The sequence below is a fragment of the Myxine glutinosa genome, chromosome 8 (genome assembly GCF_964187855.1).
Source record: "Myxine glutinosa chromosome 8, kmMyxGlut1.1, whole genome shotgun sequence".
Lineage (NCBI taxonomy): Eukaryota > Metazoa > Chordata > Myxini > Myxiniformes > Myxinidae > Myxine > Myxine glutinosa.
Window position 1 is genome coordinate 86,659,077 of NC_136268.1, and position 21,681 is coordinate 86,680,757.

Here is a 21,681-nt window from a genome sequence, read left to right on the forward strand (position 1 = left end):
CAGTAGACAACCCACAATTTACTGTTGAGCACAACGTCCAGTATCGAGCTAGTGTCTCTGTATAGGCAGGCATTTCTTCTGGAGGCATTGTTGGACCAATATTTTTCGAAGAAAAATTGAATGCTGCAAATTACCTTCTAATGTTGGAGCAGCATGTATTTCCACTCAATGATGACCAATTGTGGTTCATGCATGATGGTGCGCCTGCTCATTATGCTGCCAGTGTACGCCAGGCCCTTGATTTGAACTTTACAAACAAATGGATTGGCCGCCGCAGTCTTGTGATTTAACACCATGTGATTTCTTTCTTTGGGGTTTCCTGAAACACAAAATGTATGCGAGGAATCCTACGACCCTTAGAGACTTGAAACAATTAATCCGTAATGGACTGATGCCTTAACGACTGAAACATGCAGAACTGTGTGTCAGTGTGCAGTTTAAACATTTGAACTCATCTGTTTCATGTATATTAGATTGACTAGAGCACTAGACTGTTTAACGAGTAATCATGTTTTGATTTGCACCAAAGAACAACAATAAACTTAGTTGTTTGTTGCAGGTATTAAAAAAAAACAAAAAAAACACCTTTAGAGGCCATTTTTCCCCACAAGCGGGGGTTGGCCTTTTTCGGGAACTGTGGTTGTTGTTGTTTTTCGGTCCCCTTTTTGAAGCAATGTTTTACGGCCGGATGCCCTTCCTGACGCCAACCCTTTTTGCTGCCTTTAACGACAAGCAGGGAATTACCAGTGAACTGGTACTCAATTAGCCGACCTCGGAAGGATGAACAGGCTGAGTCAACCCCCCTGGCGTTAATTCAGCGATTGACCGGGATTCGAACCCAGGATCCTAGGATCCTAAGCCGGCACCCTAGCCGCTAGCCCAACACCAGGGTCGTTTGTTGCAGGTATCATTCTTCAAAATGTGCCCAGAGTTTCTGGACGTGTGTGTGTGTGTGTGTGTGTGTGTGTGTGTGTGTGTGTGTGTGTGTGTGTGTGTGTGTGTGTGTGTGTGTGTGTGTGTGTGTGTGTGTGTGTGTGTGTGTGTGTGTGTGTGTGTGTGTGTGTGTGTGTGTGTGTGTGTGTGTGTTCCGAATTTGGCGAAACGGCGAAAATTTGAAGATTGGATTTTCATTTCTCCACAAGCCTGCCCCTATTCCTATTGAAGAAAGTAGTTTGTGGTGAAAATTTGAGCTTGATTGGACAATATTTAGAGGTTGCTAAAAATGTTGACAAATTTTAATGAATAATAAGATACAGAATTTTTAGCATCATACATCAATTCAAAGATAATTATCTATTTTCAATTACTCATTATTTATTACTAGCCGAAACCCATGGAACATCCACGGAAGGGAGGATGTGGTGTATGGATAGAGTACCATTATGGATGGCATAGGGGAACGCTCATGGGATCTTCTTCTTCCGTTAAGCTCCAATTTTTTCTCTTTAAGTTAAGTCCAATCAGTCCTCTCTGCTCGAAGTGCTCAGGCCATGCCTTCCCGCTCTCATACTTTTATTGCCGTTCGGTGTAGAAAGGGATTGACATATCGTTCGTCTGTTTCAGCTCGTTATCTTTAAGCTTCCTTACGTCTCGCCACCTGCTACACCTCTCTGAGTTACGAGGATTTATGCAACGCACCCCGAGTATCGCAACGTCACTCCATTTAACTTTATTAAAATGACGATAAAGACGTTTCCTTATATATCCTAATTTAAAATGTTCAAGGGAATAAAAAGACCATTTGGTTTACACCACCCATGTTCACACCACTCGACTGTCCAATGAGCGGACGGCTCGCTTCGCCTTCGCCCAGCAGACGCCAATACGACGGCGTCGTAAGATGGCGTCGTATCGGCAGTTAATCGGATGCTTTTGGGCCCCAACGTCGGCTAATTCAGATTTTTCGAGTATGGCTGTACGTGATAAACAAAGTGCGGTTCGTAGATCGTAAATCCATTAGTGCCGTGGGCATCGGGTCACTGGGTGCGGCGTAAAAGGGATAACAAAGTCGAGTCCTTACGGTATTATTATATAGATTGTTATTGTTGTTGTTTGTTTGTAAACTAATAAATAATTATGTACAATGTACATTGTACAATGTACATGTATGTTCAATTGTTCATTGTTCAATGTTCATTCATATCGTCAAATTAAGATTAAAAACAAAACAGTAGATTAAACATTCATGTATTAATTTGACAATAAATCATTTATCGGAAAAAATAAATCATCCATCAGAAAATATAAAATATCTATCAGAGACGATAAAACAAATCTATCAGAACAATTAAAACAAAGTAAACATCAGAATACACATAATTTGAATGATTTTCTACGTAACATTGTTTTCAGAAACTTGTGTTTCAAAACATTGCCTACTTCTTTGACAAGATGGCTTTGGTTGACACTGGAAAGTTTTCACGATGAAGTTTCACAACTCTCAACACAAATTGCTTCTGCTCTTCATTCTTGGTCAGAGTGTCATGGAAAGTTTGGATGAGAGCAACACCTCGCTCAGCACAGTCATTGATAACCTTCATGCTGCGTATCTTCTTCTCAAGCTCTTGGTATGAGTTGTCTGTGTTCCAGACGTATGGCTCCTTTTCCAGAAAACTCAGAGATACTTCTTTGTCAGACTCTGAGATGACAACACCAAATAATTCAAGAGATCGACTTGTGATGAAGGTGTCCACTGAGTCAGAAAGCCTGAAGGCTTTAGCATCTATCCTATGAAGATTGTTTGGCTTTGGAGCCCGCTTGAAGTTCTTCACCATCTTTGCCTTTGTCTCATCATCCACCCTGCTATCAAAAAGAGCTAATGCAGCAAGGTGTTCTGACTAATACTAGAGGTGACTAGTGAATGCTTTGACAGCAGTTTCACAGACAACAATATCTGGGTAAGAATCAAGGGTTGAAAGAAGAAGCAAATCATTGAGAGGTGCCTTTGTGGGTAGCGGTGCCTCATGCCAGAATCTCGCATACACAAGTGCAACAAAAAGAGCAATCTGTGTGATTCCCTTCAATTCACGTGATGTTAGCTTTATTTGGTCTTTGAAGAGAACCATCTTGAGAGCATATATGGCTTTCATCATCCAGCGGGCATTATGCATAGCTCCTGGGGCACGGAATTTCACCTCTCTGGCCTCACATGCACCCAGAAATGTATGGCGTAGTCTCAGAAGTTCTTCATAGTTATCACGTGGGTGTTGTTCTTCGAGTGCAGCTGCATAAAAATGTATCATATTCTGACGTTCAACAAGGTTATCGGAAAACATTTTATCTTCTCCTACTTGGAACCTCTTCTTGTCAATATAAGGACACTTTCTGAAACCTCTTGAACAGTCTGATTTCAGGTCTGCTAGTGGGTCCTATGACTTTAGTTGTAACATCAGAGCATTACTTCAAACACATGATAACGACATGCAATCCAGACAAGCTTAGCATCCAAAGCTGCTTCAATGAGGGTACATGCTCCGTTTCTCAGCCCTGTGTTGGATGCAGTGGCGTCAAACACTATGCCTTTCACCAACTGTTTGACATTCCACTCCTCAAGAAGTATGCATGCATTTGCTTGTGTACACCAGTGCCTTGGGGAATTTTTGGGACTCCAAGCAACTTCTCAGTATTCATACCTGTTACAAGTATCGCTACTCGATCAACAGAATCTTTGTGATTGTCAGTATAATCAGGGAGCAGTTTCCCATCCCAGTGTAGTAGGAGTGGGCTATTACATGCGAAATTTGCCTTTTCTTCAGTGGCCATTATTTCCCTTCCACGAATTCGAGCATGACGAATTCCACTGTGTGACAGAGAAATGTCTTCAATGGTATGACCAAGAGATTGTGCAAAAGCACTGGCCACAAACATAGCACGCCGATCTGAGAGATTTACTCTGTCGAGAGTTGCCACTATTGCTGGAGTGATCACCTTGATGGGAGCCTTTTTCGCCTGTTTGGTAGAAGATGGACTTTGGAGTTTGAATTCATTGTCCCCTGAATCGGAGCTTTCAATCTCAGACTCCATCATCATCAACCACAGCCGATGTTGATGGAACAGATTGCATTGCTGTTAGAGTCTCAGCAGCATGTTTCTTCTTTCTTTTATCTTCATTCTCAAGCCTGATACACTTTCTGTTCTCCTTCACTGCCAGGGTGTTGTCCACAGATCCCATACGTGAACTTGAGGGATCCTCACGCTGCATGATAAGAATGCTTTGTCTTCTTCATTCGTCATTTTCTCAAGCGCATCATTTGGTGAGATATCGAAGAGGGATTGAAGATCATCTTTGAACATCTGCTCCTTCACTCTATTCTTTTCGAATGTCTTGGTTCTATTTTTCTTTACCAGTTTGTAGGTATCATACAACTTCAAAAAGTTGGTGCTCACAGGAATCTACTCTCTGCACTGGAATTCGTGCTTTCTCCCAGTATGCACACACAGCTTGTACACTAAGTTTGGCACTTTCACGAACTGTATGGTGTTCTTGTCTGTGATGGTACACCATTTTCTGCAATGTGTGTCCTTTGGTTGGTAGTCCCCCACATATTATTTCCTTTTCAGACTTGCCCAGCAACCAAACTATGGAAGAGCTGCGAGTTTCTGCCATCTGAAAAAAACAGGACAAATAAAAAATGTTATTTTTTGAGCAACCTCTAAATAAGTTCCAATTGACCTCACATTTGGTTCATATGATCTTTATAAACATAGGGACAACGGCAGCCTTGTGGAGCATGGATTTTTAATAGTATTAAATATTACATATATCTGTGGAACACCCTAATATATATATATATAATTATATATATATATATTGTAACGAATTTGAGAAAGTGTAAAGAATGTGAGAATTATGGTTTTGTTTTGTGGAAATGTCACCCTCCGTAATGTAAAGAAAGGTCGAAGCTCGTCCTCTTAGTTAATTCCATAAACCTACACACAGGGCACCATATATCCTTTTAAATAGTTATTCCCTTATTCTGTGTAGTTTAAGGCTGTGTTTCCCATTAGTTTGACTCTCCATTGCACCGAATTAAATAAGAGTAGGTCCCATCTGCAAAGTGTCAGGTTTGGATGGTTTTCGCCGCAAATGGACTCCATTGAGCACGCGGTCGGTTGGAGAAGAAAGGCGTGTGTCCACACCTCGTCACAGAAAAGAGGAGTGAGTCGGCCCCGCTCAACCAACTCAGCACGAAGGGGTTTGGCTTGAGCGGGCGGAGAGAGAACGATCTGGGAGGTTCGCGAAGGTCCAAGGGTGGGGCTTATATAACCCGCGGGAGACGCCTCCACCAGAGATGCGCTGGAGATGAGCAGATGAGTCCAAGCAGCTGAGATACGTGCCGCGCTGCAGAGGAAATACGGACTGAGGCAACGCAAGGAGCGTGCGACGCAGCAGTGCGGAGAAAGGAACTTCGCCCGCGCAGTTGGGAACCGCGGGAGTTCGTACGACCGTGGCTCGGCTCTTTGACGGCGGTGCCTTCTGGCCCGACCATGCCCAGTCCCCGCTGAACCTTCCTTGCCTCTCCAACCCATCCATCTCCAAGCCATTCATTCCTGCCTGCATTCCCCATGTAAGTGTGATCGTTCGTCTGTCTTTCACGTTGTCCTGGGGTTTTAATTAAGAGTGTAATATATAAGCTAATCATTGCACGATGTCTCCTGCTCTTTCCATTGCCTTGTAAATCATATTCCATTTCTTTTCTGCTTTAGTTGTGTGTAAATAGTAATAATTTATATTTGTACTTCCCACCTTCGTCTTCTTCTTCACATTCGGTCGCTTTAGTGATTTCCCCCATTGAGGGCCCGTGGCGCGATTCGGCCGACGACGATCAATCGGGTTAGTCTTGGTAACCGGCTCACGGTGCAGTTCGCTTCGCTCGGCGCAACTAGTCCATTACGCTGTGACCGTGGGCGGGGGAGTATTTCCTTGCGTACCGGTCGGTGCTGGTATTTAGGTCATAGGACGGTTGGGCCTAATACCCTACCCAGCGCTGACCGGGCGTGACGTCATACCCCCAGGACCTCGTTGGTCAGTCATATAAGCGAGGGGACTAATTCCCCCTTGGTAAGTGGGGAAGGCCGATGCTGGGGTCCGTAACAATTGGTGTCAGGAGCGAGGTTCGAACCCGAAGCGCGCTTAACGCACTCAAAATTACGAGCGGCCGAAATTTTGTTTAACATCCAAAATTGAGTCGTGCCATGGACAATCAAGGCGATCGGATGCAGGTGGGTGAGTTAGAATGGGGGGTAGAATCGTCCCAGGACCTCGAGGCAATGTATATGGGGGAAATGGAGGAGGAGAGCAATGGTAATGTGGTTGTGGGGGGATCAGGCACACAAAATGGCGCCCTCACGCACGTGGTTGTATGGACACAAAATGGCGCCCTCACGCACGTGGTTGAAGGGACACAAAATGGCGGCGCTTCGCACGTGGTTGCGGCAGCTGAGCCCGAGATGCCAATGAATTTGGACCTGTTTATGAAACAGATGATGGCCTTTATGGTAAAAACTGACGATAATTTCAAAGGGATGGAAAACAGGATGGGAGGCCAAATGAGGGACGAAGCAAGAGGTACCAGTGAACGTATGGACAATAAATTTGAGGGGTTAGACAATAATTTTAAGGGGTTGAACAATAAATTTGAGGGGTTGGACAGTAAATTTGAGGGGTTAGACAACGGGATAAAAGGGGTGAAGAATGGGTTAGCGGGGCTAGAAAATAGGATGGAAGACAAATTGCGGGCAATAGGGGAGCAATCCGCCCGGGAAATTAAACAAATGGGAGAGCAGATAGAGGAGGTGAAAATCGGGTTAGACACTAAATTGGATGCTCAGAGGAATGAATTGGGACAGATGAAGGTGGCATCTACTAAAGAAATGGAGGAGATGGGGGAGGAAATAAGACCAGGTGTAAGCGAGGAGGTCTCGGGGGTACGCGAGGAGGTAAAGCGAGGTGAGAAGCATATGGAGAAAGAAAGAGGTGAGAAATGGGACGGCAAAGTTACAAGGTGGCATAGAGGAGTTGACGCAGGGGGTGGGACAGCTGACAGTGGGACAAAGGGAGTTGAAGGATCAGGTACAAAAGAATACGGCTGTGATCGAGGGGTTGAAGGCGACACAGAAGGAGATAAAGAGGGACATAGCCGTCATTAAGAAGGAGTGTCAGACGGTACATGAGGGACTAACAACAAGGTTGGACGAGGTGACAGAGGCAATGGAGACAAAGGACCGGGAGGTGAGGACGCACATAGAAACGGTCAAGGTGGCATTAGAGGACGAAATTGAGGAGACGCACCAGTAAATAAAAGAGGTGAAGCAAAAATTAGAGGAAGTGGAAGAGGGGGTGAGTGAAATTAAGAAGAGACGGAGGGAAACTAAGAGGGAGATAAAGGAGGAGGTGATGGAATATGTACAAGGTCGGTGCTCAAATCGTGATGGTGTGCTCGCTAACCAAATAAAGTGTTTGCAGGTGGCGGAGGAGGTGCGGAGACGAGGTGCCAAGGTGCCGAGGTGAGTGGCGACATACGCGGAAATGTATATGGTGTGAGGGGAGATTCAGTCGGCATGGGGGTTGGTTTGGAACCGGGTGTTCGTGAGAGGCCGCTAGTGAAGTGTGCGACAGGTACGGAGTGTATGGACAGAGGAGGTGTGCGAGAATGTCCGACTATGGGGTGTGTGAGGAAAAAGTGCGCGCCGAGGAGTGAGTGTGCTGTCAAGAGTGAGTTGGTCATAGCGCGTGTGCGAGGGGGAACATGGAAGCGCGGGATGGGGAGTGTTACAGAGGATGTAACGAGAGAGTGCACACCTGTGTTGAGTGTTACGGAGGGTGTAACGGGAGAGTGTGCATGAGAAAGGTGTGTAACAAAGGAGTGTATGGGTACAGAGTGCGCTGTCAAGAGTAAGGGTGAATGCGCGACTGAGTGTGGTGGTAAGAGTAGTGAGAGTGACACGGAGCGTGAGTTGGTTGTGGCAGGTGAGAGGGAATGTACACCTGGAATGGAAGGATGCACACCTGGAATGGTAGAGCGCGTATGGGAATGCACACTGGAGTTAGTGGTGAGGCACGTGATTGGGTGTGCGGAGGAGAGCACACCTGTGGTTGTCACAGAGGATGTGACCGAGGAGGGGGCGCGAAGAGGTGTGTTGGTGAGGTGTGCGAACGACGAGTGTGTGCAAAGGGGTGCGGTGGTCAGGTGTGTGACAAAGTCTGTGAGCGGAATGAGTGTACCTGGGTGTGTAAGAGAAGGTGCAATGACAAAGAGCATGGAGACAGCTGGATGTGTGAGCAAGAAACGGGCTGCGGGGTGTGAGCATGCAAGTGGAGCATCGACGCTAACCGGGTTAGCGGTTAGATCGACTTATAGCCGAAGCGGGCCCTCGGTTCGTGCCGGGCTTCGTGTGCAGCGGGGACCAGCGGGGATCGTAACCGCGGCGGTTTTGAAAGAACCGCCGTGCGGGATCCACGCCGGGCCTTGCTCTGAACGGCCGCGTCCGTGCTCCACTAAACGGGGTGGGCGGCCCGGTAGGAGGGGTCATAATGGCGACCCCTTTTTGTTACGGCGTTCCGGCAGGGCGAGATCGGGCCATTGGACGGCTCTGTGCCGAGATGGTGCGTGGGATCTCGGCCCGGGTAAGCCCCCTTCCCTGCACCGAATGCCGGACGAATCCAACCGCCGGCACCAAACAACCCGCATTCATTGCTCGGCTTTGCGAAGCCGAGCTTTGGAAATGAATTGGCGCACCGAGAGGCTCAAGTGAGTAGACGTGTAATGATGATAGTGTTTTGGACCCGAAATTGAAAAGCAAAATTTGATGATTGGCAAAGGATTGGCAGATTGATGATTGGCAAATGATTGGTAGAGCGATTGGTAAATTTTTAATTGGCTGGAATTTGGTGAGCAAAATTGGTAGTGAGAGATGCCTGATGTGGTGGGATGGCAACTCTGCCATCCCTCACAAAGGGGGCAAAGGAGCACGAGTTATGGGGTTGGCAGTGAAAACTAGCCCGGGAGGGTTAGGATAATGATAGGGATCTAGAGAAGATGAGCAGAGGTAACGGTAAGGTTAGGTAGCGACTTTGGACAAGTAGTGGGGACTTAGAGAGGGTAGTTGGATAATAATGACGAGGGAGCGCAATAGTTTAAAGGGGCGACTGGGAAGCGCAAGTTCCAGACGGGAGTAGTTAGATCAGATGATGCCGTGTGAGTGTTGGAGGTGTATTCATAAGTGTATTGTGAAAAGTGTATGAGTGAGTGTTGATATCGAGCAAATGAGGAATTGCGGGGCAATGCTCGGGAGAGATGTGTGTGTGAGCATGGGAAAATCTGGGTGCCTGAGGCAATGGTTTTAAGGATCGAAAATGTATTGAGCGTGGAAGTGTATGGAGCAGTGAGTGAGGAACGATTGAGATTGCACAGGTGTGCAATTGAACAGGTGTATGGAGCAGTGTATGAGTGAGTGATGGTGATGTGTGCTGTGTTGACCAAATGGTCCAGGAAGGAAGGAGGGTGCAGGTGGCACCAGGTGAGATTGCACAGGTGTGCAACTGCAGGTGTATGGAGAATGGTTGTGTGGAATACATGGAGTGTGGAATATATGGAGTATGGAATGGATGGTCGTGGAGTGAGTATGGTGGAAACTGGAGTGGAGTGGATGGTGCGAGGGTGTGGATGGGGGAAAGGAGGATGGACCCCCATCACGAATACCCGGGGAGGGTAGTGTAAGAGTTAGGTAGAGGGTACAGGTAAATTGTGGTTCGATATTGGCATCTGTGGTGCATGGTGGAAGAATGATGGTTGAATGGGTGCATTAGTGTCGTGGAAATGGCTGGGCGTGTAGCCTGTTAGTGTGTGTAGTTGGTTGAGCACTCCGCCACTGTTAGGATGTCGGCCACGTGAGGCCGCAGGTGGGCTCTGGGAGCCGGTAGAGTTGTTGTGGATGGGGCCCGAGGATCCGGAGGACGGACCCGGGTAGCCCAGTGCCAGAGAGGGCACCGGGTGGGGTAAGCGCCAAGGAGGGCCTTCCCCAGTTAGATAGGTTAGGTCAAGGAGCAGGTAAGCTCGAGGGCAACTGCAGTGGTGGAGGTGTGCAGGTGGGTAGACCTGCTGGGAGAGCTACGCGACTCAGCCCGGAAATTGTGCAAGGGCACAGGGAGTTGAACCGGCGGAGTGAGACCCCAAATTGAGGAAGCACCACAGTTTGGTCAATGGGAATTTGGTTCTTAAAACCGCATGGAGTAAGATGGCCAATGGTTTGGCAGGGAAAGACCCCGGGTAGTGTAAAGTGTATTAATGTCATTTAGCAGGTAGTTAGGATTGAGATAGATCTCCTCGCACCATCTACATCCACTCACCTGAGGTGATGCTACTCCACACCATGCCAGGTTTGATTAATTTTATTGTGCAAATGCTTTGGATTGTGAGACGCATCATGACGTGGGTGTGACATTGTGCTTTGTGTTCCATCTCTCCCTCCTTATGAGGATTGATGATGAATTGGTGATGGCAAATTTTGGTTAGAGGGATTGTGGTGACGAATTTGGTATAGGGGAAATATTGGGAAGACGAGACAGTAGTGACGAATTTGTAAATGTGTAGGTTTTTGTAAATACGTGGGAGGGGCAAGGGGGGGTAGTGTAGGTCACATGTGGGGGGCGTACGGTAGGGACGAGCATTTCTCACTTCGCTCTCCGTAATCACCTCGTCCTGCATTGCCTTGTTTGATGTGTACCCTTGTGACCCTACCCCTCGCTCACCTGTCTTCTTCCCCACCCCCCCCCTTGTCTCCCACCCGAGGACTGTGCGCCACTGAGCGTCGAGGGGAGCATGCAGAGGTCACCTTGTGTGCCAGGACTCTCGCAACCAGCATGCATTGCATTGATGTACCACTTTATGGACCGCTGTTCTGCGGCCAAGTACCACTTGATGGACCCCAGGTTCTGGGGCAGGGCACCTCTGCTGGGGACCGGCCATAGTGGCCAGGTAATCTTGCTTGCGGACCTCGGTAAGGTGGCACCTATGCCCAACAGGTGGACCATCCTTAGTTGGCCCCTGTGGCCCTAAATAAAAAATGGACACTTTGTGCTTTTTATGTTCAAATAGGCCGCATGAAGAAAGAAGACATCGGGAAGAACATCGGCCCAGCAGAGAAGAGGAAGACCACCACCAGTTGTTTTTTTGTGTTTATTACAAACTGTAATGACTGTGCACTGGTTGGTGCGTTTGGTGCTTTTGGTGTTTATGGTACTGGTGCGTCGATGCAATGCGTGCTGTCTCCTCCCTCCCAACAGGAATTTCTTTTTGTTTCCCTAAAAAGAAAAAAATCACAGGTCCTGCGTTGCGTTGTAAATAAGGAATAACGTCACTGTAAATAATGCTCCCCACCGTAAATGTATAGTTTGAAAACCATTCCGCAATTCGGTTAGCTGTGGGTGCGAAACTGTTAGATAGGGTGCAATGGAGTAGCGGGACATATTTATTTGTGTTTTAAAATTGTCGCACTCAGGGTCAGGTTAATTGTAGAGGGAACTACACCTATGTGTCACACTAAAAGTAAAGTTTTATAGGCCCGAGAACGGGCCTGAAGGAAGGAGGGTGCAGTGTAACGAATTTGACAAAGTGTAAAGAATGTGAGAATTATGGTTTTGTTTTGTGGAAATGTCACCCTCCGTAATGTAAAGAAAGGTCGAAGCTCGTCCTCTTAGTTAATTCCATAAACCTTACACGCAGGGCACCATATATCCTTTTAAATAGTTATTCCCTTATTCTATGTAGTTTAAGGCTGTGTTTCCCATTAGTTTGACTCTCCATTGCACCAAATTAAATAAGAGTAGGTCCCATCTGCAAAGTGTCAGGTTTGGATGGTTTTCGCCGCAAATGGACTCCATTGAGCACGCGGTCGGTTGGAGAAGAAAGGCATGTCTCCGCACCTCATCACAGAAAGGAGGAGTGAGTCGGCCCCGCTCAACCAACCCAGCACGAAGGGGTTTGGCTTGAGCGGGCGGAGAGAGAACGATCTGGGAGGTTCGCGAAGGTCCAAGGGTGGGGCTTATATAACCCGCGGGAGACGCCCCCACCAGAGATGCGCTGGAGATGAGCAGATGAGTCCAAGCAGCTGAGATACGTGCCGCGCTGCAGAGGAAATACGGACCGAGGCAACGCAAGGAGCGCGCGACGCAGCAGTGCGGAGAAAGGAACTTCGCCCGCGCAGTTGGGAACCGCGGGAGTTCGCACGACTGCGGCTCGGCTTTTTGACGGCGGTGCCTTCTGGCCCGACCGTGCCCAGTCCCCGCTGAACCTTCCTTGCCTCTCCAACCCATCCATCTCCAAGCCATTCATTCCTGCCTGCATTCCCCGTATAAGTGTGATCGTTCGTCTGTCTTTCACGTTGTCCTGGGGTTTTAATTAAGAGTGTAATATATAAGCTAATCATTGCACGATGTCTCCTGCTCTTTCCATTGCCTTGTAAATCATATTCCATTTCTTTTCTGCTTTAGTTGTGTGTAAATAGTAATAAATTATATTTGTTCTTCCCACCTTCGTCTTCTTCTTCACATTTGGTCGCTTTAGTGATTTCCCCCATTGAGGGCCCGTGGCGCGATTCGGCCGACGACGATCAATCGGGTTAGTCTTGGTAACCGGCTCACGGTGCAGTTCGCTTCGCTCGGCGCAACTAGTCCATTACGCTGCGACCGTGGGCGGGGGAGTATTTCCTTGCGTACCGGTAGGTGCTGGTATTTAGGTCATAGGACGGTTGGGCCTAATACCCTACCCAGCGCTGACCGGGCGTGACGTCATACCCCCAGGACCACATCGGTCAGTCATATAAGCGAGGGGACTAATCCCCCCTTGGTAAGTGGGGAAGGCTGACGCTGGGGTTCGTAATTATATATATATATATATATATATACACACACACACAGTGCGTATCAAAAAAAAAAGAAGAAGGTAATCCCAATTCAAGGGGTTAATATGCAAAGGTTATTTAGTTTGACAATTTACTTGTGGTTTACCAATTATGAGGAGATCCTCAGCTTTCCATTGATGCCTTTCATGCATCATTGCTGTCACACATGACCGAGTACATGTTCATTGAAAATGACAAGTTCAAATCGCATTTTTACAAGTTTGGCTAATCGGTGCAAGACAGTTTGAAATGGACGCATTACTTGTCGACTGCCAAATTGATCATGTAAAATTGTTATGCTGGTCTGGTAATCGTCGGTTGCGTCATCATTTGTTTAAGATGGGTATTTAAGATGGGCCTACAGTGTATGGGTTTAGAGACAGTCTGAGTCATTGAAAAGATGGTTCAACTTACGACTGAACAGCGGACCTTCGTGGTTACAACCTTTCACCAAACTGGAAGTTTGCAGTTAACTCGTGATGCGTTCAGGGAACGTTTCCCAGAACGGGAGCCTCCAGCAGTCAAAACCATCTGGGCGAATGTTAGAAAATACCAAGAGCATGGCACTAGCCTCAACCGCAACAAGGGGAATTCTGGTAGGAGGCGCACTGGGCGATCGGAAATGAACATTGCAGCAGTAAGGCAGCAAGTTTTGGAGCATCCTAGGGATACCAGCACAAGACGAAATGGGACGGGATTGCCTTTGGCAACATTCAACTGAATCACAAGACTGGACCTCCACCAACATCTATATCGGATTCACATCCAGCATCAACTTACGCCAGGGGATTTTGCCAGGAGGCTGGTGCTTGCCAGATGGTTGATAGCACGTTGCAGTGCAGATGTCAATTTCCTGCGGTATCTCGTTATCGGCGACGAAGCTGCTTTCGCCATGGATGGCAAGGTCAATGCCCATAATGTTCTTGAATATGCACCGACAGGAAAACCCCCGGAATTAAATTTTGACACCAACATGAATCGACAAAAGTGGACTGTTTGGTTGGGACTTTGTCGAAGTGGTCAGGTGATCAGACCATTTTTCTTTCAAAGGAATGTCAATGGCAACAGGTATCTGCAGATGATCAATGATGAATTGGTGATGGGACCAATTGGTCAGGTGATCGGACCATTTTTCTTTCAAAGGAATGTCAGTGGTAACAGGTATCTGCAGATGATCAATGATGAAGTTTTGCCGCAGCTGGAGGAGAACTTTGAGTGACAGGTTTGTGGTGTCTTCAGATATCTCTGGTGGGCCCAAGACGGCGCCCCAGCACATCGTCTTATCGCTGTCCGAGATCGACTGAGGGAACTCTTTGGAGACTGAGTCATCGCCCTCAACCATGCAGTGGAATGGCCGCCAAGATCACCTGACCTCACACCATGTGATTATTTCCTTTGGGGACATTTAAAGAACAAGGTGTTCGTAACTCCTCCCCGTGATCTTGACGAATTGCAGGGCCGTATTCGACATGAAGTGGATGCTTTGCGCAATGACTCACCACATACAAGGCTTTCATCCGCAGCTCAATGGAATACTGTTCTCCCCTATGGGCTGGCGCTCCTGCCTCACACCTGGCTCGGCTTCACGCTGTTGAATCCAAAGCTTTCAGAATCATTGGAATCTCCCACGATGAAGCTATCTCTGAGGGCCTTTCACTCACTCACCGCAGGCAGGTAGGTGGTCTTTCTGTCTTCTACCGACTCCTCTCCGGCCTTGCTCCCCCAGCTCTCTCTGTGCTCTGTCCCCCAAATATTCCTACAGGTCGCACAAGATCTGCCAGCCACCCTCTGATGGTTAAACTGCCGAAATCTCGGCTCTCTGCTCACCTTCACTCTTTCATTCCTCTTTTCTCCCGCCTCTGGAACAAACTCCCATACTCACTTCAATCACACTCCTCCCTCCAGGTCTTCAAAACAGCTGTTCACCACCATCTCTTATCTTCCCCCATCCAAAACCTTGATCTTTTCTACCCCCACTAATTCACCCCAGATCCACCTTGTTTTAAATTCCAACTTCTTTCCTGGAAGTCTTGGCAGTGTCCATACGTTTTATACCTCTCCCACCCCCCCCCCCTTCCCATGCCTTCCCCCCAAAGCCCTCTCCCTCCCACAGTTCTCTCGATGTCTCCATGTCTCTCGGTCCCTGCTCTCAAATGTTGTGTTTGTGTCCTTCCCCCTCTCTCCCCATCTTGTCTACCGCTCCCGATGTTATTTGTTTTGTGTGTCTGTCTTTCTGTGTGATTAATGTTCGCTCTTTCACGAGCCTCGATCTTGTATACAAAAAAAAAAAAAAAAAAAAAAAAAAAAATGACCCGGCTATGGTGAGACGAGCAGTTCAGGGCATGCTCCGCCGCTGTGAGCTTTGTGTTGAAAAGGGAGGTGGACATGTTGAAGGTGTGGGTGCATAAAGGCCAATCATTACTGAGAAAAGTTCACATCTGACGTTCATTTTGCACCAATTATCCTGACTTGCATCGATTAGCCAAACTTGTAAAAATGCGATTTGAACTTGTCATTTTCAATGAACATGTACTCGGTCATGTGTGACAGCAATGATGCATGGAAGGTATCAATGGAAAGCTGAGGATCTCCTCATAATTAGGAAACCACATATAAATTGTCAAAATAAATAACCTTTGCATATTAACCTCTTGAATTGGGATTACCTTTTTGTGATACACACTGTATATGTTGAACAATGACATCAGTCCATGAACTGCTGTGGGATGTAAGGGAAGCTGTGGTTTCAGGCGCTGACTTTGTTAACCCTCCTTTGCTCCGACGTTGGGATAACGCCCAAAACGTCAGCCTTCCCTTGCCACCCACAGCAGTTTGCATACCTCGGTTTAACAGTCTGTTGATTTTGGCCATTGTTTTTGAATGGCCCTCCTATCCTATCAAATCTCTATCATGCCATCACCCCGATGTGATGGATTTATCTGATAGTTCTTGATTATTTTAGGAAGGAAATGCATTGGAGTAAATTACTTTCGTGCTCCAACTCCGGATGAGGATAATTCATTCGTTATTGGAACTGTATTTTATTTAGCAATATGGATCTGGTGTGGTTTATTTGGTAATTCCTTTGTTTGCAACATCTGGCAGATGAGGGAGCTGGTTACAATATACAATAGTGCTCAATATGAGATATATATATATACAATAGTGCTCGCAGAGACGAGCTCAAAGCTGCCTGTAGTGAGTACAATAGTGCTCACAGAGACGAGCTCAAAGCTGCTTGTAGTGAGTACAATAGTGCTCACAGAGACGAGCTCAAAGCTGCTTGTAGTGAGTACAATAGTGCTCACAGAGACGAGCTCAAAGCTGCTTGTGGTGAGTACACTAGTGCTCACAGATATGAACTCAAATCTTTTTGTAGTGAGTACAATAGTGCTCACAGAGACGAGCTCAAAGCTGCTTGTAGTGAGTACAATAGTGCTCACAGAGACGAGCTCAAGGTGCTTTTAAAAGACACTACATTGCTCACAGCAATATAATAAAAGCTGTTCGTCCTGTGTACTACAGTACTTGCAGACATATAGAACTAGCTGCTCGTCGTGCACACTATCTAAAGAAGGCCAAGTCTATTCTAAAGTGTGCTCGGACAGGTCATACAAAGAACAGAGCCCAGCGTTGTGCAGACATGAGGCGGAGGTATGAACTCGCTGAACCTAAGCCTTATGCAAAGCATCAGTATGTTCTTGAGGTGAGCAAGAAACTCGTCTGCAATGCTGAAGCTTTCGTCAAAGCTTTCAAAAAGAAGCACCCAAATATATCCAAAACAATGACTAGTTACTCTTGTAAGAAAGCTGTGTCATCTCTAGCAGCTCGAAGATATGGTAAACAAGGCCCTTCAGATGCATAAGTAGTTTGCTGGGGTCTTGCTTCAGGATATCAGGTCAATATGTAGCCTTGAGATAAAAGAAATGGGAGGCTTTGGTGAGGGTTTGCACTGTGCTCATAACGAGCCATTCTTTTATGAGGCAGCCTACCTGTTTAATGTGGAAGGTAATACTGTTGCACCTAAGTCCATCTGCCTGAGACACACGGCAGTCATTATGATGTGGTCATCTCAACTAAAGAGGTTCGCAGTTCAAGTGCTAACCCACCTGGGAAATACAAACGCACCAATTCACAGCAGAATGTCAATGATGGAAAGTCAGCCAAGAAAATGAAACCTGTTAACAGTAACCCCCAGACAGCCAATGTACAGGAATGGCCTGATCATCGGTACTATTCCATCACCGAGGAATGGCAGCGCTCAGCATGCAATATGCTCGGTCTCGTTTTCATCAGGTCCAATGGTATGAGTTGTGGTGGTACAGATGTGATTCTTACATGTCCAGACCATCACAGATTTCAAAAAATCAAAGGTGACAGGAGCTGTTTATTTCGCTCATTTGCCCATATCAGGCATATCATCCATCACTGGCTCGCAACGAGCTGTGTGTTCTGCAATTGTCACACACATGTCTGATATTGAGCCATTCATACTTAAGGTACAAGACGATGATATTTGATACCTGGGAGGGCAATTTTGTTCTAATCAAACAAACCTTATTCAAGTCATGGTGAAAAATGTTTAAATGTTTATAATTGAGTTATGACCTTAAAAATTAGGTCAAGGTCAAAAAGGTAATGTCAAGCCTGCATACGTTGTATTCACATTATTTTTGCAAAATTTCGTTCCGAAAGTACCAGCTGGATTTAAGATACTGCTTGGACATTGCCAGAAGAAAGGACAAAAAACCTAAATTCTGGTTTAGTAATCCTATCGGTGTAAGACCTTGATGTTTAACTCAGAGGGGCAGAATGTAAATTAAGTGTTAATGCGCCCTACCCTAGGCTATCTAGAGATGGCAATTTGAGTTCTGGTCAGACAAACCTTAGCTGAGTTTTGATGAGAAATGTTTAATTAGGTCATGACCTTAAAATTAGGTCATGGTCGAAAAAATATGTCAACCCCAAGTACTTTATACTCGCATTATTGATGGAAAATGTTATTCGGAAAGTCCCAGCTGGCTCCGAGATACAACTCAGGAATTGGGAATGTTGCGAGTGCAAGAAGAAAAAGAAAACATCTAAATGATGGTTTCGTACTTGTGTGGGTCAAAGAAACTCTGAGGTACCACTAAAAATTGGGGATGCTAATTGTACAAATCAAGCCAACAACAATAATACGCCTCCATCTATCCTATATAGTAAGGGGGCTTATATGAAATACCGTTACAATACCAAAGATTCCACAGAATTTATTTAAGGTACTTTGACTAATTTCAGAAGGATAGGCATCAAAAATGGAAAATTTTAATTTTTTCCAGAAAATGGTACTTCTATTAATTGCCCTCGCCAGAGGAGAGGGTATTGCATTTGAGTCCGTTTGTTATTTGGGGAAAAAAAAAACATTTGACAAGTATGTTGATCACTCCGGTTTGTGTTTGTTTGTCTGTCCGGTCACTTATACTTGCCTACAGGTCACAATTTTAAAAACCGTTCTTCATGCAAATTCACCAAATGGTAGAGTTTGTGGTCCGACAAAATTCTATATATTTTTGAGGTCAAAATGTCAACATAGGCCAAATTTCTAAAATCCTCAATTTTCATCCGATTGACTTGAAATTTGAATAGGATTTACATATCGGCTAACTGAATTCAACCAACAACTCTTGTTGAGGTCAACATAAGTCACAAGGTCAACATAGGCCAAAGGTCAACCACTTTTCTTCAAAATTCTGAAATCCTCAATTTTTGTCCGATTGACTTGAAATTTGAATAGGATTTTCATATCAGCTAACTGAATTCAACCACCATCTATTTTTGAGATCAACATAGGTCATACGGTCAACATAGGCCAAAGGCCAACCACTTTTTATTGAATTTCTAAAATCCTCAATTTTCAGCCAATTGACTTGAAATTTGAATGGGATTTTCACATCGGCGTATTGAATTCAACCACCAACTATTTTTGAGATCAGCATAGGCCAAAAGGTCATGTGACTGACTTTGAGAGTATGCGACTTTTCAGCATTGAATGTCACATTCCACGTAATGTACCAGCAGCTTTTCTCGCACAATTCTGTCGACAGTAATACTATTGTAAAGGAGCTGGCCTTTCACAACAGTAGTGCACCATTCTGCACAGGGTGGAATTATCAGAAATATTTTAGAGTTTGTTTCCAATCCAATCAAATTATTGATATGAATCAATAATAAACAAGGAGAAAAAGACATAAAATGTCATAGCCTCTATGGTTTTAGAAATTGTGATGTCCAGAGTTAAAGGCCGCTAGGCGGCCATCTTGAATCTGATCTCAAAAATAAATGGCGTGCATATGTAAGCCATCATTCGTTATTTGTGTGCCAGGTTTTAACAAAATCAGTAAATGCATGCCTGAGAAATGGTTGGTTTGTGCAACTAAAATGGCCACCAGTCGGCCATCTTTAATCGCATCGTGAAACAAAATGATGTGCATATGTACAGTCTCATGAAAAAGTAAGTACACCCCATGTAAAGTTTTGACTTTTTCAACATATTTCAACATACAGATATTTTATCTTCATTTCAACAATATTGATAGATAAGGGTGATATAATATAACAAATATCATGAAACATTTACATTTTGTAGTCCATTGTATAATTTAAATAAACATAAATGCAAATTTCGCATGTGGAAAAAGTAAGTACACCCCTACATTTATCACTACTTCAAAAACCTAAAATTAGAATCAGGTGCACCAGCTCAGGTGCAAATGATTAGAACATCGTTAGAGAGGATCGTGGAGGAACCTGTCTTATTTAAACCTCAGACATTTAGTTTGGTTTGCTCTTTGTTGTTGAAGTGTGCGGCGTCACCATGCCTAGATCAAAAGAGCTCTCCGAGGCCTTCAGAAAGAAGGTTATAGATGCCTACGAGTCTGGGAAGGGATTTAAAAAGATCTCCAAACAATTTGAAATCAATCATTCGACTGTCCGGAAGATCATCTACAAGTGGAGAAGATTCCAAACAACTGCCAACTTGTTCAGGCCAGGCCGCCCCAGCAAGTTCAGCCCGAGAGCAGACCGCAAGATGCTGAAAGAAGTCTCTAAGAACCCCAGAATGTCATCATGGAACCTACAGGTAGCTCTTGCCACTGTTGATGTCAAAGTGCACGTGTCTACCATTAGGAAGAGGCTGCACAAATTTGATCTACATGGGAGGGTGCCAGGAGGAAACCTTTGCTGTCCAGAAAGAACATCAGGGCAAGACTAAAGTTTGCCAATGAACACCAAGGCAAAGACCAGCACTTCTGGAACAATGTGCTCTGGACAGATGAGTCAAAGGTAGAGCTATTTGGCCACAGTACCAGAAGACATGTTTGGCGAAAACCAAAGACAGCATTTGACCACAAGAACCTGATACCAACTGTAAAGCATGGTGGTGGAAATATTATGGTTTGGGGCAGCTCACCTTCATAGAATCCACTATGAATTCTTCATTGTACCAGAGGGTGCTTGAGGATAATGTGAGGCCATCTATCGGAAAGTTGAAGCTCAACCGAAGGTGGACCTTGCAGCATGACAATGACCCTAAACATACCAGTAAATCCACCAAGGAATGGCTGAAAAGAAAGAAATGGAGGGTTCTGGAATGGCCAAGTCAAAGCCTGGATCTAAATCCCATCGAGATGTTGTGGGGGGATTTGAAACGAGCTGTGCATGCAATTGTGCATAAGGTGCAACCATTTTTTGTTGAATAAATTATTGCAAAGTCAATTTTTCATTGTTTTGTTGTTCAATTAGATCACCTTTATCTATAGATACTGTTTCAATGAAGATCAAATATTGATATGTCCACATATGTTGAAAAGATTTTTAAAAAACTTTACATGGGGTGTACTTACTTTTATCACATGCGAAATTGTCATTTATGTTTATTTAAATTATACAATGGACTACAAAATGTAAATGTTTCATGATATTTGTTATATTATATCACCTTTATCTATCAATATTGTTGAAATGAAGATCAAATAGTTTTGTGTTGAAATATGTTGAAAAAGTCAAAACTTTACATGGGGTGTACTTACTTTTTCACGTGACTATACCATCATGTATTGTCTTTATGGCAAGTATGAACAAAATCGGTCCATACTTGTCTGAGATATGGTTGCAGATGCATGCATGGACGAACAAGACCCAATCCATAAGTCCCCGTTTTGGACTAAGTCCAACAGGGGCTAATAACTTTGGTCCCAAGACGCCACCATGTGGAACCCCAGCCTGAAAGGAAGGATCATAGGAAAGGACACCATGAATGCCTACCTGATGTATCTGTCCATAGAGGATATGAAACCACTATTCTGAATACAAAAAGAAAACAACTTAAGAAATCAAGGCTGGATGCCAGACAAGGTCAAAGGCTTGCGAGATATCCAGAGATAGCTCTAAACTCACTTGTGGTTCAAGGAATCTATCCATTGCTGTATCAGAAAGAGTAACGTCCAGGTCTAAGGCCAAAAGAGAATAGCAAGAGAAAAGATGAGTGGAATAGCAAAGCAATAACAGCAATTTCACCAGCGTTTCTCTCCTTGATCCACTCTCGATGTGCTAGTTTCAAAGGCAGAATCAACCCAATCAGAACATTAAAAGACATCTCAAAATGTAAAGCCCGTCTGCGTCCACTTTGTACACAAAATTAAACTTGACAAAAACGACAGCTAAAAAGGAAATGTAAAATTTATTCATTAGTGTCATATTCTCATGATAGAAGTTTGTTGACAATTTGATGACAAAAGCTCA

The 21,681-nt window shown here is 45.1% G+C and overlaps 1 long non-coding RNA gene across 1 annotated transcript in view; it reads right to left on the reverse strand.

Annotated features, from left to right (window-relative positions):
- LOC137432672 (uncharacterized) overlaps nucleotides 1-21,073 on the reverse strand; it is a 33,167-nt gene extending 12,094 nt beyond the window's left edge. The window contains exons 1-3 of the long non-coding RNA XR_010985548.2: nucleotides 21,035-21,073; nucleotides 16,893-17,009; nucleotides 135-319 (exon numbers count right to left, since the gene is read on the reverse strand). This is a non-coding gene — a long non-coding RNA (uncharacterized LOC137432672). The remainder of the gene's footprint in view (nucleotides 1-134; nucleotides 320-16,892; nucleotides 17,010-21,034) is intronic.
- Nucleotides 21,074-21,681: the final 608 nt, after the last annotated feature.